General features: G+C 37.7%; 1 protein-coding gene and 1 pseudogene across 1 annotated transcript in view; both read left to right on the top strand.

The window, feature by feature from the left end:
- The window catches only part of EBAG9 (estrogen receptor binding site associated antigen 9), a 1,013,262-nt gene that overhangs the window by 54,121 nt on the left and 932,521 nt on the right, over positions 1–26,620 (top strand). The gene's annotated exons all lie outside the window — the stretch shown is intronic.
- LOC126960649 (tRNA methyltransferase 10 homolog B-like) lies at positions 17,961–25,458 on the top strand (annotated as a pseudogene).

Here is a 26,620-nt window from a genome sequence, read left to right as displayed (position 1 = left end):
GCAGCTCAGGACACAAGGCAGGAACCAGCCCTGGACAAGACCCCATTTCATTGCGGGGCACACTCACTCACTCACATACACCCACACTCACTCATACCGGGACCAAATAGACATGGAAATTCACTTCATGTGCACATTTTTAGAATGTGGGAAGAAATTGAAGTCCTGAAGAAAACCCAATTTGACATGGGAAGAACAAACACTACATGGACAGTGGCATGGGCTGGGAATAGATTCTTTTTTTCCCATCGGTGTTATCATGAATGGTATTGAACAAGACCACCAGGTTATTCCAGGACCTGAGGTACTTTGTTATGGCAGCTCTAGCAATCTAACACAGATGCTTAATAGAAAGTGTCCTGAAGTGGTGTTGGTGAGGACATGGGTGCTGCAGGTAGTGTAGTGTGAAGGAATCTAAGACCCTTAGGTTACTCAGCCTTGGGCACAGCCTCCAAGCCCGAAAGGACATTGCCAGTTTGAATGTGGTTTGATTCTGTTAGGTCACCTGTGAAGAACAGGATTATACAACTTTGCCCTCCTTTAGCCTTCCAAGAATTTTTGAAGCATGGTGAGAATAACTCTCCCATTTGCTTTCTACTTGGTGTTAAAAGCACACTCAAAACACCCAACATATTTAGGTAGAGACTCGTATTTGGTTTGAGGCTAATGGGAAGAAGCAGCTATGAAACTTACTTCTGATTTATCTTCTTTTCCTTGTAAATTGGTTTAAGTTCCTTAAAGATGCCAGATATTAGGCTTCGTCAGATGGATAGTTTGCAAACACTTCTGCCCATTCTGTAGGTTGTCTGTTTACTCTGTGAATAGTTCCTTTTGCTGTACAGCAGCTCTTAAATTCCCATTTGTCAACTTTTGCTTTTGTTGCGATGGCTTTTGGTGCCCCCTTTTTTCCTTATTCCTCTATTTTTGTAGATCAATATCAGATGTTAGAAAACATCAAATAGAAATGTTTCTACTTTTGTTTTGACCAATACAAGTCACTGGGGGTGTAGATAGTTAGATGAAATTAATTAATACCATATTCATTCCAAGCTGTTATTTATCAGACATTTATTGAGCCCTTACTATAAGTCAGGCATTGTGCCCAATTGACATTAGAGCTTCAATGCAGGTAAGATTTTGTTCCTACCCTCATGGGAGTCTTACCATTTCAACTGGGAGGCAGATGAGTAAACAGAAGGATACGGTAGAGATTAATAGTTACAGAATAACTCAGTGATGCTATAAGAATGCACAGGAAGGATGTTATCCCAGCCGAGAGGGTATTAGAGAGGCGGTGACAGGCTTCAAACTGTAGATGATGCAGGACATGTGAATGAATTTTTTCAGGAAGATTAAGTATAGAGGAAAGGAAAAAGAATGGAGGGTAACTAGAGAGTATGATAGGACAGAAAAAATGCTATCTTTAAGAAAGAAGAGGTAACAACACTGTGTTGCATACTAAAAATTTGCTAAGTGGATTGTTCTTATGTTGTTTTCTTGTCACAAATAACAATAACAAAAACAATTTGTACTCTATTTTCTTGAATTGTTCCACATTTACCAATCACAATGTATATATCATTAGAAAATGCAATGATGTTATAAATTTTAAAAGATGAGAAATTTATAGAAAATTAATTTATTTAAATAAACCTCTAACCACTATTTTAAGGACCATGATTAAATAAAAATTACCTAAGAAAAAAGAAATAAGTGAATAGTCACATGAAGTAGAAAATGAACAAATTTGGGAGTTAGGATTCATTCACTCATTCAATGAACATTTATTGTTCATTGTTAGATTAACATGTTAATATGTTAGATTAGTCATTTTGGATTTCATGGAAAAGGCCTAGGTCTGCCTCTTGGCTGTGTCATTTTCTTGCTGTGTGGTTTCTGAGTAAGTCAGTAACCTAATGTGAGAGTCTCTGACCTCAATTGCCTTATTTACAAAATGAGAATTGGACCAGGATCACTCTCAGTTCTAAAATGATTCTCTGATGAACATTAAGAAGAATGTGTTCTTCTAGTTTGCATGAGTAAAATTTAAGGTTGGTTCATTCTAATTCAGAATGCCTCAGGCCCAGAGTGTACAAAGTTAATGATTCTATACTGGAAAGAAGAGTGTTCAAATAATGGTCCCATTAGGCAGTAATCCTCTTATTTCAGAGTAATAAAAAAAACACATTTATGACTTGCATGAAATAAAAACCTCAAGCGTTGGTTGTTTCTGTGAAAAATCTGTCATCTCTGTGCAAAGTGGTTTGCACTCAGAGGATTACTGTAATAATCGCTGACTTTTTTTTCCCATCATTTCATACTCGTTCTTTCCCCAAGAAACAATGGGTTTTTTTTTACATTTCTTTATGAGCCATCATTACTCAATTGTGAAAATACTAAGTTTTGAAGGGCAAGAACCATCACTGGCTCAGGAGAAATTTATCAAGCAAATAAAAAATTTGTGCTGCTATCTCTTCCCTGTCTGATTAGGCTAAGCATCTCTCCTTTCTTTTTCTACCTGAATCTCAGCTGTCTTTTCATTTAGGTTGGTCGGTAATGAATAACTGATACTTATACACTAGTAATTATGAACTTAAGATTTGATCTCATGTATCCCCTATGAGAATCCATGATGGATATACCATTATCCCTTTTCACAGATAAGGAAATTGAGACTCCGAGATATTGGATAACGTTCCCAAGACCATATAACTAGTGAGTGCCCGAGCTGGGATTGGAACCAAGTCTTGTTTATCCTCCAGTCCTTGTTTTTATCCATCTTACTATGTTCTGTCTCTCTGGAAGATTTAGCTGGCTCCCCAGTGAGCATGCTTATGGAATTGTTAGCATCAATACCGATTTCCGAAGCTCACGCTCTCTAATGGATCTTAGCCATGCTCCTTGCCTTGTTTCAGTGGTGATCACACTCGTGTAAAGATTTGGGGCAACTAAACCTCTTCTGCTTGCCATGACATGAGGCATAAATTTTCTCATATATGCATTTTTAAGCAGTCAAGCATTATTTGGATAGGGCAAATATTTGGTATTTTATTTTATGTTGTTTCAATGGGAAAATTACTTTGCAGAAATCTTGAAGAAAAGCATCTTTCTCTAAAGGAAGTGAATATAAGCCAAAGACAGAAAAGCAATTCACCAAGTAGAAGATGACAAAAATTAGTGGCAAACTGAGGCTACTCACTGACATTTCCCATGGGCATCGAGAGAAGAGGCAGAGTGTGGGCACAGAACACAAAGCAGTCACCTGGAGTGTTTTTATGGCCATAGGACTTAACACTCTGGTGGGAAAATTGCAACTAAAACAGAATAACTGGAGAAGTCACAATAAAAAACTCTCCTCCCCGCCTCCATCCCAACAAAATGGCATTTATAGAATAGCAGCTGATGAAACAAGTTAAAAGCAAGAAGAGAAAATCATGTTTTGGCACTGTAGAGTGAGTTGCTGGGCATGCTTTAACATTATTTAGCTTCTATGATTAACCAAATGCTACTCCTATTCCCCCTATAAATTACTCCTCCTCTCTCCCAACACTGTACATTAGCCTAAAATCCATGAATCATTTTGGAAAGACAGCTGTCCTGTGGGCCTGTTGTAACTTTCTGAGATGTCCTGCAGAATAAGTCTACCCACACCAGTTGGAAATTTATTCCGCTCTTTCCAAACCTTTTCCTTTGTTCATGGATGGCCTCTCCATTTCCCTCCTTTACTCTGGCAATGTGGCTGATTTTCAGGAGACCCTTCACTCTAAGAAAAACAAGACCACTGCTCCTCTTTAGGCATGCGGGGAGTTTCCTCAACTTAACATTTAGGCATGTGGGGAAAGAGTTTCCTCAACTTAACATTGCAGGTGGCCTAGATTCAGGCCCCAGAATCTGGGTAGTGCCAATGAATCTGCACAATAATGTATTCACAGCATCAAGGAGCCTCCAGATTCTGCACTTCAGAGTGAAGAAGTCAGCATCACAGTCTGAGCAGTAGAGGTGATCTGAGAGGTTTCTGTCCTTCCCAAAGTAAATCTTACTCCCTGGCATGGAGGGCTATCAAGAAGATTCCCTTCCTTCTTATTGTCACCTCCCATTATAGCTGGCCTTGAATATGCATTCATCTTCACCTCCAGTCCCGATTCTACAGCTTTCCAGTCCCATGCTGCCACAATTTCAAACGTATCTTGGCCAAATCAGGTTCTCTGCCTTCACTACTCAAGTGGCCTCTCCCTAAATCTCTCCTGTATCTGTTAAAAAAGTAACCAACCCTTGACTCCTCCCTCAAATTTCTCTCCTCATCTTTTCAATATTAACTCAATTTAAACAACAACAAAACTCCAAAACAATTGCTTCTTCATCAATAGTATGGCTGGTCTTCGCTCATTTTTTTTTTTTTTTTTTTTTTTTTTTCCTGTTACTGATGTTCTCCCAGGCTTTCCACCAGAGAGACTGAAATCATGTTCTAGCTGAGGCTGCTGCCTCCGGTCTTTTATTCCTCCGATCCTTTCTGCATACCATAGAGTTATGTGCTTCTTAAGACAATGTTTTCCTTGGATTTCTCCTCTGTTCAGAAGCCTGAAGTAGGATCCAGCATCTCTTAAATCAGCTCAAAATGCTTTGCTAATTGTTTAGATGTTATAGAAAATATCTTCAAATTTACTAAATTTAATTTCTTGCTATTCTTTAAACACATCTTTAGAACAGACAAGACAATTCTCATTCACCTCACTGGCACTGGGTTAATTTTTAATATCATATCTCTCCTCACTTAGAAGGTTTGCAAATAGACTTTCTGTTTAGCTGGAATCTATTCATTAAAACCAGAAATCTCAGCTTACATCCCTTTTCATGAAGTTTTCTATGACTATTCCAGTTTGCAACCTTGACTAATTTTTTTTACTACTTTGAATTTCTGTTGGTCTCTCTCTTCTGATTGAATGTTGTATTGCATTGTTCTTGAATACTTTAAGGACACTTAACCTCATCTTTGCAATTAGACTGTAAGCCCATTGAGGATCAGAGACTACTCTAAGTTCTTCTTCAAATAGACAGATTGGCTAATTTTTGTGATGTCCTTTCCTTGATTCCCCGATAAAAGATGAAATTTACTAAAATTTTTAAATAGCCCTTTGAAGTCTATGGAGCCCTTTCATATACATTATCTTTAAACCAGAAAGTCCTACTGGAATTTTATTACTTTATATTCTTAATCAGGAAAAGTAGCTGCTCACCACTCTGTAGAGTTGCAAGGTCTCCTTGGAAAAGGCTTTAGTACCTATCTGAGTAAGTGAATATATGCTGAATAGAATGCTAAAGCAACAAAAAGTTGCAAGGAGATCTTCTTATTCTTTAAGCCTTCCTTCAGTATAAGGAACTTTTAAGTGGCAGTTGGCTAGCCTGTATGAGGAGCCCAGATTCAGAACTGGGGAGCTCTGCTAGTATTAAAGTGGTCCCGACCAACCATCAATGACAAGTCTTTAAGTAAAGTTAACATTAAGATCAGACAACGATGGCACCTAGCAGGAGGAAAAGAGTGAGCATTATACTCTATATTTGAAGCAGCAGCTATGTCTATGTTTTCCATTTGGAATCAGCTTTAAATCAACTCTCCTTGGGAATGACTTGCCGTGAGGAATAAAAGACCCCAAAGATCTGAAATCTAAGGCTGTAGTATTTTGGAAGATCAGGTCTACCTGAGGTTCAGTATGTTAGTCTGTGAAGAACCCAACAGCCAACGATGGGCAGCATAAAAGGGATCTGATTCCCCATCAAATCTCTGGACACAACCATTGGAGATCACTTTGCCCAGGAACAACATTGCCTGAGTGTACTCAGGAATCATGCCTTATATGGCACATTCTGCTCTCTATTGTGAGGAAGTGGCTGAGTAAAAGAAGTGAAAGTGCTTTGATTCTGGGAATCCAGCTCTCTTTACTGGCCATAACACCAGGGAATGGGTTCACCCCTCCTCAAGGAATAAAAATGAAAGGAAAGGAAAGTTTGTCTCAGCTACTGTGCATTGGCCATGATCAGTCAAGTCAAACCCAGCTTCCAGTAGCTCTCTATCATAGTAAGTACTCTTTTCTCTCTTGGATACTATTAAGCAAAAGGTTACTTGGAATTAAAATGTGGATAGGATTAGGGCTTTGATAAAACGCAGATCAAATTTCTCACTACTCCTGCTATTCTTGACAAGCAAAAGTTCAGGCATTATATTCTCAAATTTGAGGGTTAGTCTATTTCTACATGCATGCAGAATGCAAAAATTGTTCCATATTATTTTAATCTTTACAATAAACTTATAAATCAGGAAGGTCAAATATCACTTTTCCCATTTGAAATGTCAGCTCTTCGTATCTGACAGTTAAGAAATACATATTAATTATATAATGTTTTAAAATATCTAATCTCCTTTTTGACCAGGTGTGGTAAGCAGAATAATGGTCCACAAAAATGCCCACTTCCTAATCTCTGGAACCTGTAAGTATGTTATTTCACATTGAAAAAGGACTTTGTTGATGGGGTTAAATATCTTGAGACGGGGAGATTATCCTGGATTATCTGAGTGGGACCAATATAATCACAAGGATCTTTATAAGGCAGGCAGAAAGGTCAGAATCAAAGGAGATGTGATCTCAGAAGCAGAGAGAGACAGAGACAATTAAAGAGATTTGGAGATACCATGTTGCTGACTTTGAAAAGAAAAGGGCCACAAGCTAAGGAACACAGATGGTTTTGAAAAGCTGAGAGTCAAGGAAATAAATTCTCTTCTAGAGCCTACAGAAAGTAAGAGGAGGGCAGGCCTACTGATACCTTTACTTAAATTTGTGTTGTCGTAAGCCACTAAATTTGTGGTAATTTGCCATAGCAGCAGTAAGGATCCAATATTCCAGGAGAAAAAATTAGTGACAAGTCTTTAGCCAAAACACTGAAAATGTGATCTATTTTACAGCTTGTATATTTGTGGGTGGAAAGCAAAGTTGGTAAAATAATTGGTGGGAAGAAAATTTTTTGGTGGTCCCCTAACAGATAGGCTCATTGTGTGTTTCTACTTTCCTGGCATTACCAAGCTCTCTTTGCAGACACATTCAGCTAACACAGCCAAATGCTAACTGCACTTCTACGTGCATGTCTTCACATTTCATACTTGGGTGTGAAAGTAGAACTGTGGGAAGGGCCAGGGCAGATTCTAAAGGGTCAGTGAAAATTTTTGTTTGCCTAAAGCTTTTCCAAGCTAAATTCAAAGTCCAGTAATATAATATTATTTCACAATATTAATTAAAAATGAGAATTTGCTTTTGTAATCCTGTGAAGAACCCTGCTTAGAAATTTGCACATACTTTTCCACCTGTAGGGGTTCAAGTTCAAAGTTTTTAAGGTTGTCTATTCAACTTTTTTGTAGAGAAATAAGCTTCATGCTTAAAAAATGTTCTTTTGTTATTTCAATTTTTACTAACACTATTTTGTTGTTAATAAGATTCTAGGAACATATTCTCATAATCTTCATGTTGTTTTTATTACTTGTTTTGCAGCTTTTCTTTTTTCTCTCTCTTTTTAAAATTATACTTTAAGTTCTAGGGTACACGTGCACAACGTGCAGTTTGTTACATATGTATACATGTGCCATGTTGGTGTGCTGCACCCACTAACTCGTCGTTTACGTTAGGTATATCTCCTAATGCTATCCCTCCCCCATCCCGCCACCCTATGCAGGCCCCGGGTTTTGCAGTTTTTCAATAGATTCAAACTAAGTCAACCCAGATCTAAGTAACAAATTTTCAGTAACTTGGTGAAATTTCCAAAGTCTCTAGCATTAAAAAAAAAAAAAAAAAAAAAAAAAAAAAAAAAAAAAAAAAAAAAAAAAAAAAGTTTATCTGGGGATAAGTAGTCTTGAATTCAGACACAGCTATAATTCCATAACATATTCAGCTACAGTAGGTAGAAAGCTTGAATATTATGTGTAGCCTCTTACTCCTGATAATTACTAACAATTATTGAGCACTTACTGTGTGCTAGGTACTGTACTATGTATTTTACACTTATTGGCATGTATAATTTTCACACAGCTCTGTGATGCAGTGTGGTGGCTGATTGTGTTAATAGTTGCATTTTTTCACATACTTTTGCATCCACACCGTTTAGTAATTTCTTTTAACATTGGCTGAGGCATGACCATGCGACTTGCGTGGCGAATGGAACAATAGCAAACTGAATGCAAGCGGAGACTTGAAAAAGTGCTTGCACATTTCCCTTCTGTCGCTGGGATCTCTGCCACCACCAGCAAACAGGCCATCAGCCTCCTGGAGAGACATGAGACATATGTGGAAAGGAGCCAAGATATCCCAAGCAAGGTCATCCTGAACTATCAAGCCCCAGCTTCTCTTCTGGGTAATCGCAGAAGCCTGAGTGAGCCCTGACTAAGACCAGCCAAGCCCAGCCCAGCCCAGATTGTAAGGAATAATAAATGGTTTTGGGTTTAAACTCTAAGTTCTAAGGTAGTTGGTTACTTAGCAATAGCTACGTGGTACATGTAGCTAATACTATTATTTTCAGTTTATATATGAGTAAACTGATCTTGCTCAAGGTTTTGCTTCCAGGCTGTTTGACTCTAAAGCTCATGAGCTTAACCACATGCAATCAACTACAATTTGGTAAACTGTGAAATGAATTGGTCAACCTAGAAATTGATAGACTAGTTCTTTATACACACACACATATGCATGCATATGTATGTGTGTTCATATGCATGTGTACACATGATGTTTCCCTTCTGAAAGGGCAGAAATGAGTATAATGAAATAAATAAATGTGGCATCATGGACTTTAGGTGATCATCATTGATTAGTTAATTTCACATGGGTGACACTTCACCTTTTGGGTGGGATAATTTTCCTATTATATAGAGCTCTTCTTATGCTATATAGGATGTTTACAAATCTGACCCTGTAAAATGTTACTAATGCCCCTCCAGTCATAATGACAATGAAAAATGCACCCACAGTACTTTTGATGACTCATTTTGGTCCCTATGTATTACAGGAAATTTCCGAACTTTCCTCCATGGGGAATAGGGAAGGGAGAGAGATATTGTCTCCAGCAGAGAACCACTCTTAGAATTTTTAATGTATTGGCTTTTACCAAATACATGTGGATATTTTGTGGGTATGTATGCACTAATTTAAAATAATTTTAATTTAACTTTTAAGGCTTAATAAATTATTATCAGGCAAACACCTTTGACATCACCACTCAGGGAAAGAAGTAGTACTTTGTCAGTTAGCCTAGATACTTCTCCTATATCCCCTGTCTCAGTTGTAACTCCCTCCATACTCTCAAAAGTAACTGCTCTTCTTTTACTCTTTTATAGTAATCACTAATTTTTGTGTGTGTGTGTGTGGGAGATGAAGTCTGGAGTCTTGCTCTGTTGCCCAGGCTGGAGTGCAGTGGTGTGATCTCGGCTGTCTCTAACCTCCACCTCCAGAGTTCAAGTGATTCTTCTGCCTCAGCCTCCTGAGTAGCTGGGATTACAGGCAAATTTTTGTGTTTTTAGTAGAGACAGTGTTTCACCATGTTGGCCAGGCTGGTCTTGAACTCCTGACCTCAAGGGACCTGCCCGCCTCAGTTTCCCAAAGTGCTGGAATTACAGGCATGAGCCACTGTGCCTGGCCTATAGTAATCACTTCTTAAATTTTTATTTTAGCTTCATCATTTAAATGTATGTCTCTAGTCACTATATTTATTTGATTATACTTTTAAAATCTTCTATATCAGCCTTTTTCAATCTATAGTTATTCTCTTCATTTCTTTTTCTCAAAATTAATCTGTGGAAGAATCTTGGATGTTTACTTATTTCAGGCTTAGGGCATTAAATATATGAGATTAGCACATTTTTTGTTTGAAAAAAAACACAGTAATATATTTTATATAGTCAACCTATGTTTAGTCAGTCTGTCACAACTATGCATTGGTTCAGAAAAATATTGTCATTTTGGCCTAGTTTGTATCTGGGGATAATGACCCCTGACTTTCATCAGTTAGCATTAGGGCCAAGAAACACTTATGTAAACAGTGAGATTAATAATTATTTCCAAAACAACAAGCTTTGATTGGCTTCCAGGGATGCTATTAACAACTCTTAGCCCATACTTATTCAAGAATGATGTCATCACTTGAGCCATATATAAATCACTTTTTAGATGATATAAAGTGATATAGAAAATAGCTTTTGCTTTCAACATTTTCTCTGTGCCCAATTGTTACTTCATGACTTTTTCCTTCCAAATTAGAAAACAATCAAAGCCTGGTCACTCTGTGGGATCATGATGCTATAGTTTGGGCTGCTTTTTTATTTTCTTAGTTCTCTACTTTAAGTCAGAATGATTTTAGAATATCAGCTTACAGAATAATAGAGAAGGTAAGTAGCTATTTGTCCTTTTGAAGTTGGCAGGTAGATTGATTGCCTGGAAATCTGAGTGCTATTCAAAACCAGCATATTGTGTTTTCTGGTTGTAATCACAATACATATTCATTACAGAAATCTTTTAGGAAAAATACAAAGAAAAATAACAAAAAATACAAAATACATGCCTTACTGACAGAGTTCATTCTCATTTTTCCTGTAAGCGTGTATGTTTAATGATCACTTTCAGGGACAGCATGCCACTGCCACTGCCCAAATCCTGTCCTGTTAGCCCTGTGACAATGCTGCTTCTCATTTTGCACTGTGTGCATTCCTCTCTCCTGCTATGCAGTCCATGTGCTACTATACTCTTGAGGTTGCCACTGTAAAGGCTCCCACCATGTTAACTCACCCACAATATAGCTTTGCCCATAATTCTGCATGGGACTGTCTTCTGTTGCACTCTTCAAAAGAAGTGTATCTCATCCCAAGACCTTTGGACTACAGCGAGCAGACTTGTGGGACAGGTAGGTTCTCAGGCCACATTGGTCTGGATAGTTAATTACAAAGCCAAGTAACAACTAAATCTATTAATCTATAGCCCAGGCCAATAATCTTCCTTGCTAGCTGTCACGGAAGCCCTCTCCTTCATCTTAAGTTGGAAAAGAGTTCATCATTAAGGGGCTTCATAAACCTTATTCCGTCTTTATTTTTCATGTGATCTCTTAGCTTTACTAAATATTTATTGAAGAGCTACCTACTTTTAGGTCTTCTGCTAGTGGTTTTGGGAGCCAGATTGATAAGTAAAGTGCATTTGTGGCTCTCAAAAGCGTATTCATCTCAGTAGTTAATTAATTCTAAACCTGTTACACAAATTTGTATTTGACACTGCCTGGCACAGTGAAGGACTAGTAAGTGTTAGTAAATGCAATGATTAGTAATCATCATTAGCTGAAGGATCCATGTATCATTCAAATGAATATGATCTGTAAGTAGTTAGAAATGCAAAAACAGATTTAAGAAAATACATGTGTTCAGGCTGGATTCATGCCTGTAATCCTAGCACTTTGGGAGGCTGAGGCGGGTGGATTGTCTTAGCTCAGGAGTTTGAGACCAGCCTGGGCAACACGGTGAAACCCTGTCTCTATGAAAATACAAAAAATTAACTGGGCATGGTGGCGCGTGCCTGTAATCCCAGCTACTCAGGAGGCTGAGACAGGAAAAGCGCTTGAACTTGGGAGGCGGAGGTTGCAGTCAGCTGAGACCACGTCACTGAACTCCAGCCTGGGCCACAGAGCGAGACTCCATCTCCAAAAAAAAAAAAAAAGAAAAGAAAAAAGAAAATATACGTGTTCAATTATTTGTGTGATACATTGCCCATCCATCTGTAATAGCTTGAATGGTCCTAGAAAACAATTGACAAGGCTGGTAAACTGCAATTGTTTGCACACTTTCAACTTTATTCAGAAGACACATATGACTTTATCGGTTCATTCTCCAGTAATGCATAGTGCTCAACAAATTTGTGTAATAGGTTTAGAATTAATTAACTACTGAGATGAATACTCTTTTGAGAGCCACAAATACACTTTACTTATCAATCTAGCTCCCAAAACTACTAGCAGAAGACCTAAAAATAGGTAGCTATTCAATAAATATTTAGTGAATGAATGAACTCAAGAATTTAGTTAAACAACCATACTCAGGAATATTGCAAGGCACATCTGTTTTCAGTTCTTCTAAGAAAAGTAGGCTCAAAGGCCTATTATATCATCAAAAGTTATTAAATTCATTGTAGGAATTGTTCCAAGTTCATGACTGCACTCTGAATGATAATCTGGTAAAACTAGAATGATAATCCCATAGACAAATAAAATATCTCTTAACTCATTCATTTATTGGTGTACTCAACAAACATTTATGACCACTCACTATATACCCCTTACCCCTACCATCAATATTAAGCAATGGGAATATAACAATGTAAAAGACTGGCATGGTTCCTACTCTTATGAAATTTGCAGTCTAACGGAGGAGACAAATAAATAGCTGATTTCAAGAGTATACAGTCCTTGCTAGAGAAATACATTGCCTAACCCAGTGGTCTTCAAACTTGGTGGGCATCAAAATCATTTGGAAAGCTTTTTGAAAACACAGTTTGCTGGACCCAACCCAAGAACTTCTGATTCAGTGCATCTGGGATATGTCCCAAGAAGTTATATTTGAAGTTCTCAGGTGATGCTGATGCCACTGGTCCAAGGATAACACTTTGAGAACCATTGACTTAGACTAAAGGAGTGTTAGGCTAAGCTAAACTCTGCAATCTCATTATTTCAATTATAATTGAGGCCAGGGTAATTCATTGAAATACTAATTTTGTATAGATATATTTATTGCTTCCTGGTTTTCAAGGAGAGAGCTGATCTGTAGCCATTTTTTCCCACATATGTTTTTGGAAAGTGTAAGGCAGAAGCTTTTTAAACTAAGGGGCCTTTTGTAAACATCTATACTCCATTTAAAAGAGTTTATGAGGCGGTTGCAGTGACTCACGCCTGTAATTCCAGCACTTTGGGAGGCTGAGGTGGGAGAATCACTTGAGGCCAGGAGTTGGAGACCAGCAACATGGCAAGACCACATCTCTAAAAGAAAAAGAAAACCAAAGCAAGAATGCATATCCCATTCACAACAGACAAAAGAGAAAAACAAACCTAGGAATCCCTCCAACCAATGAGTTGAAAGATCTCTGCAAGGAGAACTACAAAACACTCCTGAAATAAATCAGAGATGACACAAACAACTGGAAAAATATTCCATGCTCATGGATTAGAAGAATCAATGTTGTTAAAATGGCCATATTGCCCAAAGCAATCTACAGATTCAGTGCTATCCTATCAAACTACCAATGTCATTTTTCACAGAATAAGAAAAAACTATTCTAAAATTCAGATAGAACCAAAAAAGAGCCCAAATAGACAAAGCAATCTCAAGCAAACAGAACAAAGCCGAAGGCATCACATTTTCTGACTTCAAACTGTAACGTAAGACTACAGTAACCAAAACAGTACCATACTGGTACAAAAACAGACACATAAACTAACGGAACAGAATAGAGAAGCCAGGAGTAAAACTGCAAACCTACAGCCTTGTCCATCTTTGAAAAGGTCGACAAAAACAAGCAATGGGAAAATTATTCTCTGTTCAATAAATGCTGTTAGGAAAACTGGTCAGCCATATGCAGAGGAATGAAATAAGACTTCTACTTTTCACCGTATACAAAAATTAACTCAAGATGGTTTAAATATTTAAATATTTAAATGTAAGACTTCAAACTATAAATTCTTAGAAGAAAACTCCATTCTGGACATTGGTCTTGGCACAGAATTGATGGCTAAGACCTCGAAAGCAACTCCACCAAAACCAAAAATTGACGCATGGGAACTAATTAAACAAAAGAGCTTCTGCACAGCAAAAGAAACTGTCAACAAAGAAAACAGATACACTGCAGAATGAGAGAAAACATTTGCAAACTATGCATCTGACAAAGCTCAAGTATCTGGACTTTATAAGGAACTTAAACAAATCAACAAACAAAAAACAACCCCATTAAAAAGTGGGTAGAGAACATGAACAGGCACTTTTCAAAAAAAGACATACAAGTGGCCAACAAACATGAAAACAGTGCTGTAAATCACTAATCATTAGAGAAATATAAATCAAAACCACCATGAAGTATAACCTCACACCAGTCAGAATGGCTACTATTAAATAGCCAAAAAATAATAGATGCTAGTGAGTCTGCAGAAAAAAGGGAATGCTTATACATTATTGGTGAGAGTGTAAACTAGTTCAGCCATTGTGGAAAGCAGTTTGGATATTTCTCAAAGAGTTTAAAACGGGACTACCATTCGACCCAACAATCTGATTATTGGGTATATATCCAAAGGAAAATAAACCATTCTACCAAGGAGACACATGCACTCATTTATTCATCAGAGCACTATTCACAATAGCAAATACTTGGAATCAAGCTAGGTACCCATCAATGGTGGACTGGATTAAAAAATGTGGTGCATATACACCATGGAATACTACACAGCCATAAAAATGAATGAAATCATGACCTTTGCAGCAATATAGATTCAGCTGGAGGTCATTATCCTAATCAAATTAGTATAGGAACAGAAAACCAAATACTAAATGTTCTCACTTATAAGTGGGAGCTAAGCATTGGGTACACATGGACACAAAGATGGGCAACATTGACAGTGGAGACTCCACAATATGGGAAGGAAGGAGTGGGGCAAGTGCTGAAAAAGTAACTTTTGAATACTATGCTCAGTACCTGGGTGATGGGATCAGTCACACCCCAAACCTCAGCATCATGAAATATGCCAATTGCATGTATTGGTATTGAGATCCAGCAGAAAGAAGAAATTTCGGTTGTGCTAGAGAAATCTGGGTTCAGTGATCAGAAATCTGTGATCAGAAGAGAAGCTTGCCCCATTTCATGATCATATATTAGAGACATGACAAGATCATGTCCAAGAAACATGGCAAAAATGGGGCATCAAAGGAAAATGGTCCTGGGTCTGAGGGCTCCCAGCCTTGCCTGTGATTCCTTTACCCAAAACGTGGAGCACAGACACAACAGAGGAATCAGACTTACAGGAGCCACACAAGTTGTGGAAATGGACATTCAGAGATTCTAAGAGATAACAAAGGGACTAATTTATCCCCAACCCCAAGAATCTGGCATGACGTAAGACTGAGTCCCTGACAATGCTGGAGGAGAACAGCAACACAGTAGAAAGGGTTTCTTGCTAGGTGAACACAGGGAAGCTGTGGTAATGATTTAAATAGGTTGAATTGTAATGAATAAGTATTATTTCCGACATTTCTAAATTTGTGGGCGCAGATTTATACTTGTCTCTATTAGTTCATGAGACAATTGTAAAATTAGTTTAAGAGAAATTATAAAACCAGTAAACCATCACTTGATATATAGTTTTCATGAAGTTTTTTTCTTGGGGGGGAAAGTCTAATAAAGAACTTTATACTTAATATGGTCTCAAGAAATATTTGTTAAATCGAAATGACCGTATTAGGATGTTTCCAAATTCTCCATGTGCATGCATGCTAAATATACACTTTAGGACAAGTGACATGGTATATTTTAAGAGAGGCAGTGTAGTGCTTGGGTTGAGGGAATAGGTTTAGGAATCACCTGCTTAGATTCAAGTATGTTATACGATAATTTTGTAACCTTAGACAATTAGCTAAATGTTTTGTGCCAAGTTTGCATTTGAAAAACGAGTGTAATAATAATAATAATGCCCACCTCTCAGTGTTGTCACCTAGATTAAATGAATTATATCTTTGAGGTTTTAAATGCAAGACTTCAAAATTAATGACAATGTATAGGCTGTAGCCAATTTGCATGGGTGAGCTCATGAATAAGTTCCAAATAGATAAGAATGTGCCTTTTATTGTATATTCTCCTTGCAGACTTGGAATTCAGAACCTTTCTCAAAAAGCCTAGAATTTGTTGTTATTGTTGTTAAACTGTGATCTGTTTTAAGGTTTGATGAACTGAGATCCTGCAAAATATTCAGTGCATTAACAGTGACAGTTTTAACATTGGCATAGAAACACTCTCAAGATATTTAAACATCAGCTAACTTGATTGTCTTTGGACTTCAATGCTGTCTTTATATATTTTTGTCCTTCATAACTCAGGTTATAAAAATATCATTACCTGAGCTAAAAAATGTGCAGGGCAACCATCCATCTTCCAAGCGTGGTCTGTAGAACATGACATATTACATAGGAGAATAACACAGGGGTGGGTTCCTCCTTGGTTATTTCGTTATACTAAACATCTGTACATTTCATTTTAGCTTGTATTATAGCTGGCTTTCTTGGTTACAGGCACACAGAGTATCCATTCCCCAAACAAGCTCTGTTTCTTGTAACTCACCATCTCCTTTTTAATTCCTTAATTCCACTGGCAATTTGGAGTGGTCTGCTTACTCATGTTGTGTCTGCAGTTCTGGAGTCTTAGCCCTTGAGTCATGTAATTTTGGAAATCTTTGCCTTCTGCCTTATGTATTAACAGCAATCAGGCAGCCTCTTAAGACCTTCCTGGAAACATCCCAAAATACCTCAACTTTTATTTTGGTTTTAGTTTGAAGAAATATCAGTCAAGTTATCCCTGAGCTCCTAATTTTGACTGACCACCCAGCTGAAGACAGCCTTAGAGATGTCTAGTTTGGCAAATCAACATCCTTGGCAGCAATTTGTGGATTTACTAAATGTCACACAACCAATTTGTATTATCAAGGTACCAAAATCACAATTCAGCTTTTTATTCTAAGGAAAACTTTTTCTATGACTGATGGTTAGTACTAGAAATTCCTTCCTTTCTTATTTAGCTGATCAATGACAGGCTAGGTTCCAAAATAGGAAAAAAAAACTATGGGATTAAAGATTCACTAAGTAAAGAAACCTATTTAAAAAAAATTAGTAGCAATTGAGGGATAAAAGGGTAGATGAAACTCTATAATCAGAGTTTATAGAATATGTGTTAATTACACGTATTCAATAAAATCTTTTTAACCTACTATATACAGGGTACATTGCTAAGTCACAGAGAAGGTGTGAAAAACTAAGACCCATTTTCTTGTCCACAAGAAGCTTAACGTCTAGGTTGAAAGGCAAGAAGATAAACAGGTGATTTCAATACAGAGTGCTAAGTGCTATATTAGGAGGAAGTACTTACTATAATGACAGCACTAAGATAAAGCACCAGGAACAATATGGGGTTTGGGGTTAGAAGAATTTTCCTGGAGGTGTTCATACCGAAGCTATAATAAGAAAGGGGTAAATAATTTGGCCAGGAAAAGATAATGCATTTTGAGCATTCTAGGCAAAGGAAATAGCCGTGCAAAACCTCAATTATTGCAATCAAAGAGGGAAGGTCTTAGAAGTTCTCACTCACATATTATGTTAATTTTGGTAAATTGTAAAAGTAGCCACAGATTCTTCCCATTTGTTGCATCCAGGTTCTTACAATGTGATGTCACAACTCCTCCCATAAAGAGGTGGGGTATATATTTCTACCTCTTGAGTCTGGGGTGGCCATGTGACTTGTTTTAGTCAAAAGGACATAAGCAAATGTGAAAACTGCTTGTGCTTTGGAGCCTGGCCTCTTGCTGAGCTAAAGGCCTGAGACGACCACGTTTTATGAGCATGAACAAGCCTGTAGGGGGAAAGAGAGATCCTGTGGAGGAAAACTGAGCCATCTGGGCTGACAATCTGCCAACTGCCAGGTAGGTAAGAGAAGCTGTCTGTGTAAGGCAAAATTAGCTTCACTACCCTGCAAAGATGTCCGTATCCTAATCCTCAGGACCTGTGAATATGTTATTTTACATGGCAAAGGGGACTTTGAAGATGTGACTAAGCATTTTAAGATGGGAGGATTATCCTGGAACAATCATCTTGGTGAGTTTATTATAATCACAAGGGAGACAGGAGACTCAGAGTCAGAGAAGACGGGGTAATGGAAGCCAGGGTAGATATCATAGAGAGATTTGAAAATGGTATAGCTGGCTTTCAAGATGGAGGGAGGAGTCATGAGATAAAGAATGTAGGTGGCCTCTAGAATCTAAAGAAGGCAAGGAAACAGATTCCTCTCTAAAGCCACGAGAAGGAACACAGGCCTGTGGATATCTTAATTTTAGTCCAGCTAGACTTCTGATCTTTATTTAGAACCCTCAGGAAATACAAACTATAACAAACAGTTGTTTTAAGTTACTACATTTCAGGGTGATTTCTTACACAGGAACTGCTAAACAATACACTGATTTATAAGTTCAAAATAAAAAATAAAGCAAAAGAGTACTTATATTAAGCTACTTAGAAATAGTCATTTTCTAACTCTCCTATGGACTTTTATGTGGGTTCTTTACATCTTCTGAGATTCCAAATGAGGATTTCATCCATTCTTTCATCCAATACAACCTGGTTGTCTGTTGTCTGATTAGTAATGAACTAGACCCTGCAGTAGCAATTGGAACTTGTTTCTGCTTTCAAAGAGCAATTCTGTTCCTAGAAGTCTCATTTTGAGTATGTTGCTTAAGTCTCTAAACTTCAGTATCTGCATCTTCAAAAATGGGATAATAATAGTACTTAGCTTAGAGAATTGCTTTGAGACTCAGATGCGAAAATGCTTATAAAGCACTCAGCTTTACATGACATTCAGTAAGTATTCAGTGAATGCCAGCAGAATTGAAAAGAGATGAGGGAAAACTAGATGGCAAATAAAAAGTCGGAAGGATAGTAATATGAGAAGTAACTCTTATTTATTGTTTGTGATGCTCTGGAAAACTTATGCTTATGTTTAGTAATAGTGACAACAACTCTGCAAGGTAGATTTTGTTATTTTTACTTTACAAATGCCAAAATTGAGATTTCAAAAGTTAAGTATCTTATTGGGTTGGTGCAAAAATAATTGCAGTTTTGCCATTACTTTTGATGGCGAAAACTGCAATTACTTTTGCACCAACATAATACTTGACACCACACAAGCAGCCGGTAGCACCAGGCATCTAACCCTGCACTGTCTAATCCTAATGTCCTTCATCTTCCTGTATCAGGTGGCCTACAGGTGACTGTGGCTAAATCAGCTGCAGTCAGGGTGGTCTTTTTAAAAGGCATATCTGATTCTGTCAGCCATGCTTTTTTTTTTTTGAGACGGAGTCTCACGCTGTTGCCCAGGCTGGAGTGCAGTGGCGCGATCTCGGCTCACTGCAAGCTCCGCCTCCTGGGTTCACGCCATTCTCCTGCCTCAGCCTCCTGAGTAGCTAGGACTACAGGCGCCCGCCACCGCGCCCGGCTAATTTTTTGTATTTTTAGTAGAGACGGGGTTTCACTGTGGTCTCGATCTCCTGACCTTGTGATCCGCCCGCCTCGGCCTCCCAAAGTGCTGGGATTACAGGCTTGAGCCACCGCGCCCGGCCTCAGCCATGCTTTTACAGCTCCCCATTGCCTGTAGAATCAAGTTCAAAATCCTAACATTGTCTCTGAGGCTTTTCACCATCTAAATGTCCTTCTCCATATTGCTTCCCTGTGCTTTGGCTATACAGACTTCTACCAGCATGGCGAACACGACATGCTCTCCCCTACTTCAGGACTCTTCACACTGACTGATCTCTCTCCTGGAATGCGTACTCTTTCTTACATCTTGGACCAGCTAACTCTGGCACGTCCTTCCCACCTCTGTTTCCATATTATTTTCTTCTCTGATACTTAGATTCCTTGGCTATGTCTTTTCTTCAATCTTTTTTCTTTTTCTTTCTTATTCTTTACCTTTGAAGTTCCTTGTCTTCTTGCCAGTCTTTCCCTGTAGTAGAAACCTCCTGTGGCTGTTTGATCCAATAGTTTATCTTTTCTGGACACTGTCTACTGTACAAAGGAATGATCTCTCAGAATCTCCATTTCTAAACTTCATTACCATTCCCCACCTTCCTGTTCTCATCCTGCCCATTCATGCAGAGTTGAGCATCTAATTTAGGTGACCATTTTTTTTTCATTCTACCAAGAATTTGGAGTTTTGAACAAAGAGATGTAGAGCCTAAAGGGGGCGGAAGCTGAATTGTGTTAACAGCTCTCTAAAGCTAAGTCCCATCAGCTCCTACCTCTCAGTCTACAATTAGCCCTGGTTCCTATTCTCCCCAAGCTTGGTTGTTCACCTCATCTTTGGATTTCTAGTTGCTTTCAGTATCCTTCCAATACAGTCCTTTTTATCCTTAAACTAGCCAGATATGGTTTCTCTTACTGCCAGGCTGTGAATTCTGTGAATGTAATTTGAGAATTCCTTCTCATTATCCACCTGTTATAAACCTGTTTAACACCCTGGTATTTTTGGAAGCATAATGGAAAAGATACTCATTAGTCTATAGATTTATCTTTTAAAAATTTTGATGTTTGGTAGACTCTTTCAAAAAAGCTTCCATATTGATAATTATTTAATTAAAACAAGTCGACGTAAGCCTAGAACCTCTATGTCTGTGACCATTGCGTCTCTTTTACTCCACTCAGCTTAGACAAACTCATCTCTTTGGAATGCTACGAGAGGACATTCTGTCCTTTGTTAAGGGACTTGACCAATCGCAATTATATTATTATGCCTACGTCTGTTGAAAAATTCCAGAGAAGGTTAGAAAGAAGCATATGGGATTTTGGCTTGAATCAGATTAAATCAGTTTGTAATAAAAATGCAAAGATAGTTTGAGCAGTGAACTAAATGTCACAACTATGAAAAGCATCGATTTTACTACAAACTTTTTTTCTTCTTTGAATGTCCTATATATCGTGTGTTCAGTAGTGTTCTTGTTAGTGTGAATGAAGCTATTGGTACTGTAAACATAACTTCTGTTACGTGATGTCTAGCTCATTTGAGTTATACTAGTATACTACATCAATTTCTTATCTATTGTCTTGTATTTTTATTGATACATCATAGTTGTGCATATTTTGGGGTGCTTGCGATATTTTGATACATATATACAATGTATAATAATCAAGTCAGGGTAATTGGAATATCCATCACCTCAAATATTTATCTTTTATTTGTGTTGAGAATATTAAAATTCTTCTAGCTATTTTGAAATATATATAATATACTTATATATTATATATAAATAAGGTATATATATCATATAAAAGATATATATTGAAATATGTAGTATACCTTATGTATGTCTTATATATGATATATATTGAAATATATAGTAATTACAATTATAGTTAATGATAATTTATTATTATTGTTCATTATTGTATTATCGAATATTAGAATCTATTTCTTCTCTCTAACTGTATTTTTATGCCCATTAACCAACTTTTCTTCATCCTCCTATTTTTTAACTATCCTTATTATGCATGTTTCTCACTCAGTTCGGGTTCTATGGTCATCAACTCTATGATACCCTCGCCAGAATTATTAATTTTCTGCTACTCCTTTCTTTTCCCACATTACTGCAATAAATCCTCAAGACTGAATTCAAGAACTCCCTTCCCTGTTTGAACATATAGGCTACTGAACAGTGCAGAAGTAAGACTGTATAACTACCAACTAAAACTACTGCAAACAGAGTTTTCAAGTCCAGCGGAGCCCTCAGTGTTGCTTGGCAATTTTTTTCACTAAATGTGGGTTAACAGCCTCAACCTTTTCTCTTTTAGTAGATTACTTTGCCTCAGTTTTCATAGACAAAATAGAGACCATCAGATATTAGCAATTTCTCTTCCCTACATTATAAAACTTCCCATGGTAGTATCCATCCTTCTTTTCTGTATAAGGGAAAATGAGTCAATATTTATCAGCTGCGTGCTTTTTGTATCTCCAGCCTAACCCAAACTCTTGAACTACACTCCTATTTCTTATTACCTATTAAACATCTCTACTGGGTATCCAATACACTTTTCAAACTTCACTGATTGAAGTTGTCCCATCATCTTCCCCATGCCAGGTAATGGCAAGTCGCATCCTTGCAGCTCTTTAGGCTACACACTTTGGAGTTATCCTTGCCAGCCAAGTCATTATCATTTCTTGTTTGGACTATATCAATAACCTCCTAATTTATCCTCTTTCTCCCACAACATTGTGCACCTGCAATCTATTCTCAACATAGTATCTGGAGTTATTCTGCTAAAAATGTAAATCAGATTATATTTTCTACCCCAAACTATCTATGTGTTCTCATTTCATGCCAAGCAAAAGCCAAAGTATTTGCAATGGCCTTTAAAGCTCCATACCATTGGGTTCACCGTTGCCTCTTTGACCTCATGGCCCACTATTCTCCTCACTCGTTCATCTCTTTGTCCCTTGACTACAGTGGCCTTGCTCGGCCTTGGGTCTTTGCATTTGTTGTTCCCTTTGCCTGGAACGGTCTTCTCCATGATATTTGCCTGGCTTTCCCTTTACTTACTTTGGATTGTTGCTTGAATGTTTTCTTTTTTCTTTTTTTTTTTTTTTTGAGACGGAGTCTTGCTCTGTAGCCCGGGCTGGAGTGCAGTGGCCGGATCTCAGCTCACTGCAAGCTCCGCCTCCCGGGTTTACGCCATTCTCCTGCCTCAGCCTCCCGAGTAGCTGGGACTACAGGCGCCGCCACCTCGCCGGGCTAGTTTTTTGTATTTTTAGTAGAGACGGGGTTTCACCGTGTTAGCCAGGATGGTCTCGGTCTCCTGACCTCGTGATCCGCCCGACTCGGCCTCCCAAAGTGCTGGGATTACAGGCTTGAGCCACCGCGCCCGGCCGTTGCTTGAATGTTTTCTTATCATTAAAAATAAAAAGGCATTCCTTTTTATTTTTATTTTTATTATTTTTTAGATGAAGTCTCGCTCTTGTCCCTCAGGCTGGAGTGCAATGGCCTGATCTCAGCTCACTGCAACCTCCGCCTCCCGGGTTCAAGCAATTCTCCTGCCTCAGCCTCGCAAGCAGCTGGGATTATAGGCACCTGCCACCACACCCAGCTAATTTTTGTATTTTTAGTAGAGACGGGGTTTCACCATATTAGGCAGGCTGGTCTCAAACTCCTGACCTCAGGTGATCCACCCACCTCGGTCACCCAAAGTGTTGGGATTACAGGCGTGAGCCACCATGCCTGTCCTCATTGAGGCATTCTAATCACTTTATTTAAAATTGCTTGATACTCTACATTGTTTTCTATTTCCCTTTTATGTCTTAATCTTCTCCATAGTGCTTACTACCATCTAACATTCTGTATATTCATTTTGTTTGCCTCCTCTGACTAGAATGCAAGATCCATAAAAATGGGATTTAAAAAAATGTACCACTATACTTTCCAGTGGCTATGACATTGCTGGAATATAGTAGAACTTCAGTAACGAATTTTGAAATGAATGAATGTTTTTTTCCTTGCTAAAGAACTTTGTTTACACACTGAATCCAACTTTACTGCCCTCTTTAGGAACTGATTCATCAGTTATTCTCAGAATTTCCTGTGTTTCTCCTTTCTTTCATCTTAATATAGTCTTTAGGCTATAACTGTAATTAACAATCACTAATCTCTTTAAAAATATCTTCCCTGTGGTTTCCAGTTTAGGCTAATTTTCTGTGAAAATTACAGTAAAGAAACACAAGATGGAATGAATGCCTAGGAAAGATAGGAGGCTGGAAGACAAAATTAGATTTTAAAAAATATCTGGAAATTGGAAAGAGGATGGGAGCAAGATGAAGGATGAGACAGAGTAGAGTAGAGGCAGCTATAGCTCAGAATATATGGAAGGGAGCTTTGAGGTGTGTGTGTGTGTGTGTGTGTGTGTGTGTGTGTGTATATGTGTATGTGTGGTTGGGACCATTGTCAGCTCATCTTCCTGGTGGTGCCTAGAGAATATTTGGACCCCCCGTTGACAGGGAGAAAGAGCTGTAATGAGAAGTAAAGTTAAAAGGAGGAGAGTTATTTTTTTGATATATGTGTATGTATTGCATCAGTCTGTTCGCCCATTTCCTCTCCCCATTGTTACACACAGAACTGTTCACTGGTGAGTTAGAATGCTGAGATTACAAGGGCTTCTTTATACATCCAATGTTACAGCCATGTGTTGCTAAAAAAAATCCTAGCGCAAAAGTCGATATATTTGCTGACACTGTACTAACTACTTAAAATCATGCCACATTTCAGTCTTCTTCATATTTAGGTCTTGACTTTTATGTACAGTTGTTTTTGTTAGATTTTTATAATTGGATTTCTGCTAGAGAGAAAAAACACATTTTTTACTCACAGTAACTCTTTCAATTTCACAACAAATCTAAGAAAAATGCAACAACTGGAAAATTAAAACAACTGGAAACATTAAAAGTATCCATCAATATATACAAATATTGATTAAGTAAATTATAGTGTAATCTTACTATATATCATGCAACCTTTAAAAGAAAGGGAAGTAGATGTGTGTGTCCTGACATGGAAAAAGATTGAAGACACGTTTTCAATTGAAAAAAGCAAAGTGCATGATGGGATCCATGGACTAGGCACATGGACTGTGAATTAGAAGGGAGTGCTTAGAGCACAGTCACCTGAAATATCTGAAATATCTGAATACCTGAAATACTGAAAGTTTCCAGTTTCTGCAGATTGATGCAGAATGCAAATGCCAGGAGGGAGAGACCCTGACCACCAGGGTGCAGGATGGTGCTCATTCTCAAACAATTTGGTGTTTTGGATATCATAAGAAAAATGTCCAGGGAAAACAGAGACACTGGAGAAAGATAGTTGCAGTAAAGAAGAGTAAAAGAAAAGAAGAAAAAGAAAGAAGAAAAGCCAATTGTGCAGAAAATCCAGGAATCTGCCCCCAACACAGCAAATATTTTCTGAGATCTCTAAGCAAAGAGATTCTTTTGGAAGACAAACACTCAGGACAAAGGCTGTGTATCGATTTGAGTATGACCTACCACATATCAAAGAAGGAATTGAGTAGACTGGCTGGACAGATATGAAGGTTGTATGGTTCAAACGAAATCTAATAGGCCAATTTGGATCTGCCTGACTGGATTCTCGGTAGACAGTGCCCTGTGTGAAGAGTGAAGATGAATTTTCTAGCGACTTACTAGACATAAAAGAAGACTTCTCTTAGTTTATTTCCTCTGGAAACCCTTGTGTTTCCAACTCCTAACTCAGAATACACTCTTGAAGATGTTGATATAAACAAAGTTTGTATCTTTGATGGACTTGTAGATGAAAGCATTCAGAAGAAGGTGACATTTTGAAAGGCCCAGGAATACTCTTTCAAGACAGCCCACTTGTCTGTCATTCCAGGGATACATGATCAGACACCAACATAGAAATAACTATCATTTAGGGATGGTGGCCATCAATCAGGTATTTGATATTCTCTCCACTTATTTTGAGACTCCTAACTGGCCTAAAGCATTGAAGAAGGGAATTTCTTCCAGAAAAGTTATATTCTTCAGAGCAGAGCTGCAGAACAAAGCACTGGAGGCCCTGACCAAAGAGCAGGGCAGAGGGTGGCAGTGACGCACACTTGCCTTTACTTGACGTCTTCTTGGACCTTCACAATAAGCTACTAATGACAGGGACCGCATTTTGTACTCTTTTGTACCCTCCCATACTTCCTGGCTCACAGGACATACCCATATTTATATTAAGTAAAAACACGTAACAAGGAATTAGCCCCAAACCACATGGCTTTGGATGTGTTTTAATGCATTTTTTGTACATATATCATTATCTGTGAAACACCTACTCTTTAGAGATTGTTCAAATAATAAATATTGTTGTATAAAAATTAATTATCATTATAGAAGAAAAAAAGCAAAGCACAGCACAGTGCATAAAGATGATACATTTACTCTGTGTGCTTTTTAAAAGAAGTATATCAATGGATACATCTATTTTGGTTATGTGCAAATATTCTTTTTCTTAAGATGAATTACACAAATTGGGATTGATAATTACCTTTGGGATAGGTGAGAAGCAGGGAGGCTTTTGCTATTTATTTGTCAATTTTCTAAGACGTCTGTACCATTGGGTAGGTGGGAATTTTGTCGTGTTTGTATTTACCTTTCAGAATATGTGTATTTATAATATAAAGATGTATTACTTATAAAATTTACATTAAAACATACTTATATAAACATAAAAATATTAAAAAGCAGTGGTTGAAGGTAGAGGTGGGGTTTGGGACCATTGTTTTCATTATAAGACAGCATACTTTTGATTTTATTTATTTATTTATTTTTTTTTTGGGGATCTTGAGCTTGTATTATTTTTACTTAGTGGAAAATAACAAGAAATATAGAAAAAAGGATAAAGGCAGCAGAGGAAAAGCATTTGAGAGCCTAGCCCCAGGCACCAGACTGCTTAGGTTTAAATCTTAGGTCTGCTACTTACCAGCTGGATAACCTTGGGTAATTTACTTACCTTGTCTATGTCTTAGTTTTCCCATTTGTAAAATGCAAAATAGAAATACTTTTCTTATAGGGTTATAGTGAGGATTAAATTATAAAAGTTAGTTAGTATGGAAAAAGTGCTTGATTTAGTGTCTTGTACATAGTAATCACTACCTGTGATATATTATAAATATGTTCTTAGGTAAAGAAAAAGAAGAACACATAAACCACCTCAATCTGTTTTATTTTCCCCACCCTGACCCATGTCTAGTTTGACTAATAATTCC

Source organism: Macaca thibetana, chromosome 8, assembly GCF_024542745.1.
Source record: "Macaca thibetana thibetana isolate TM-01 chromosome 8, ASM2454274v1, whole genome shotgun sequence".
In the NCBI taxonomy this organism is placed as follows: Eukaryota; Metazoa; Chordata; class Mammalia; order Primates; family Cercopithecidae; genus Macaca; species Macaca thibetana.
This window is presented reverse-complemented; position numbering and strand designations above follow the sequence as displayed.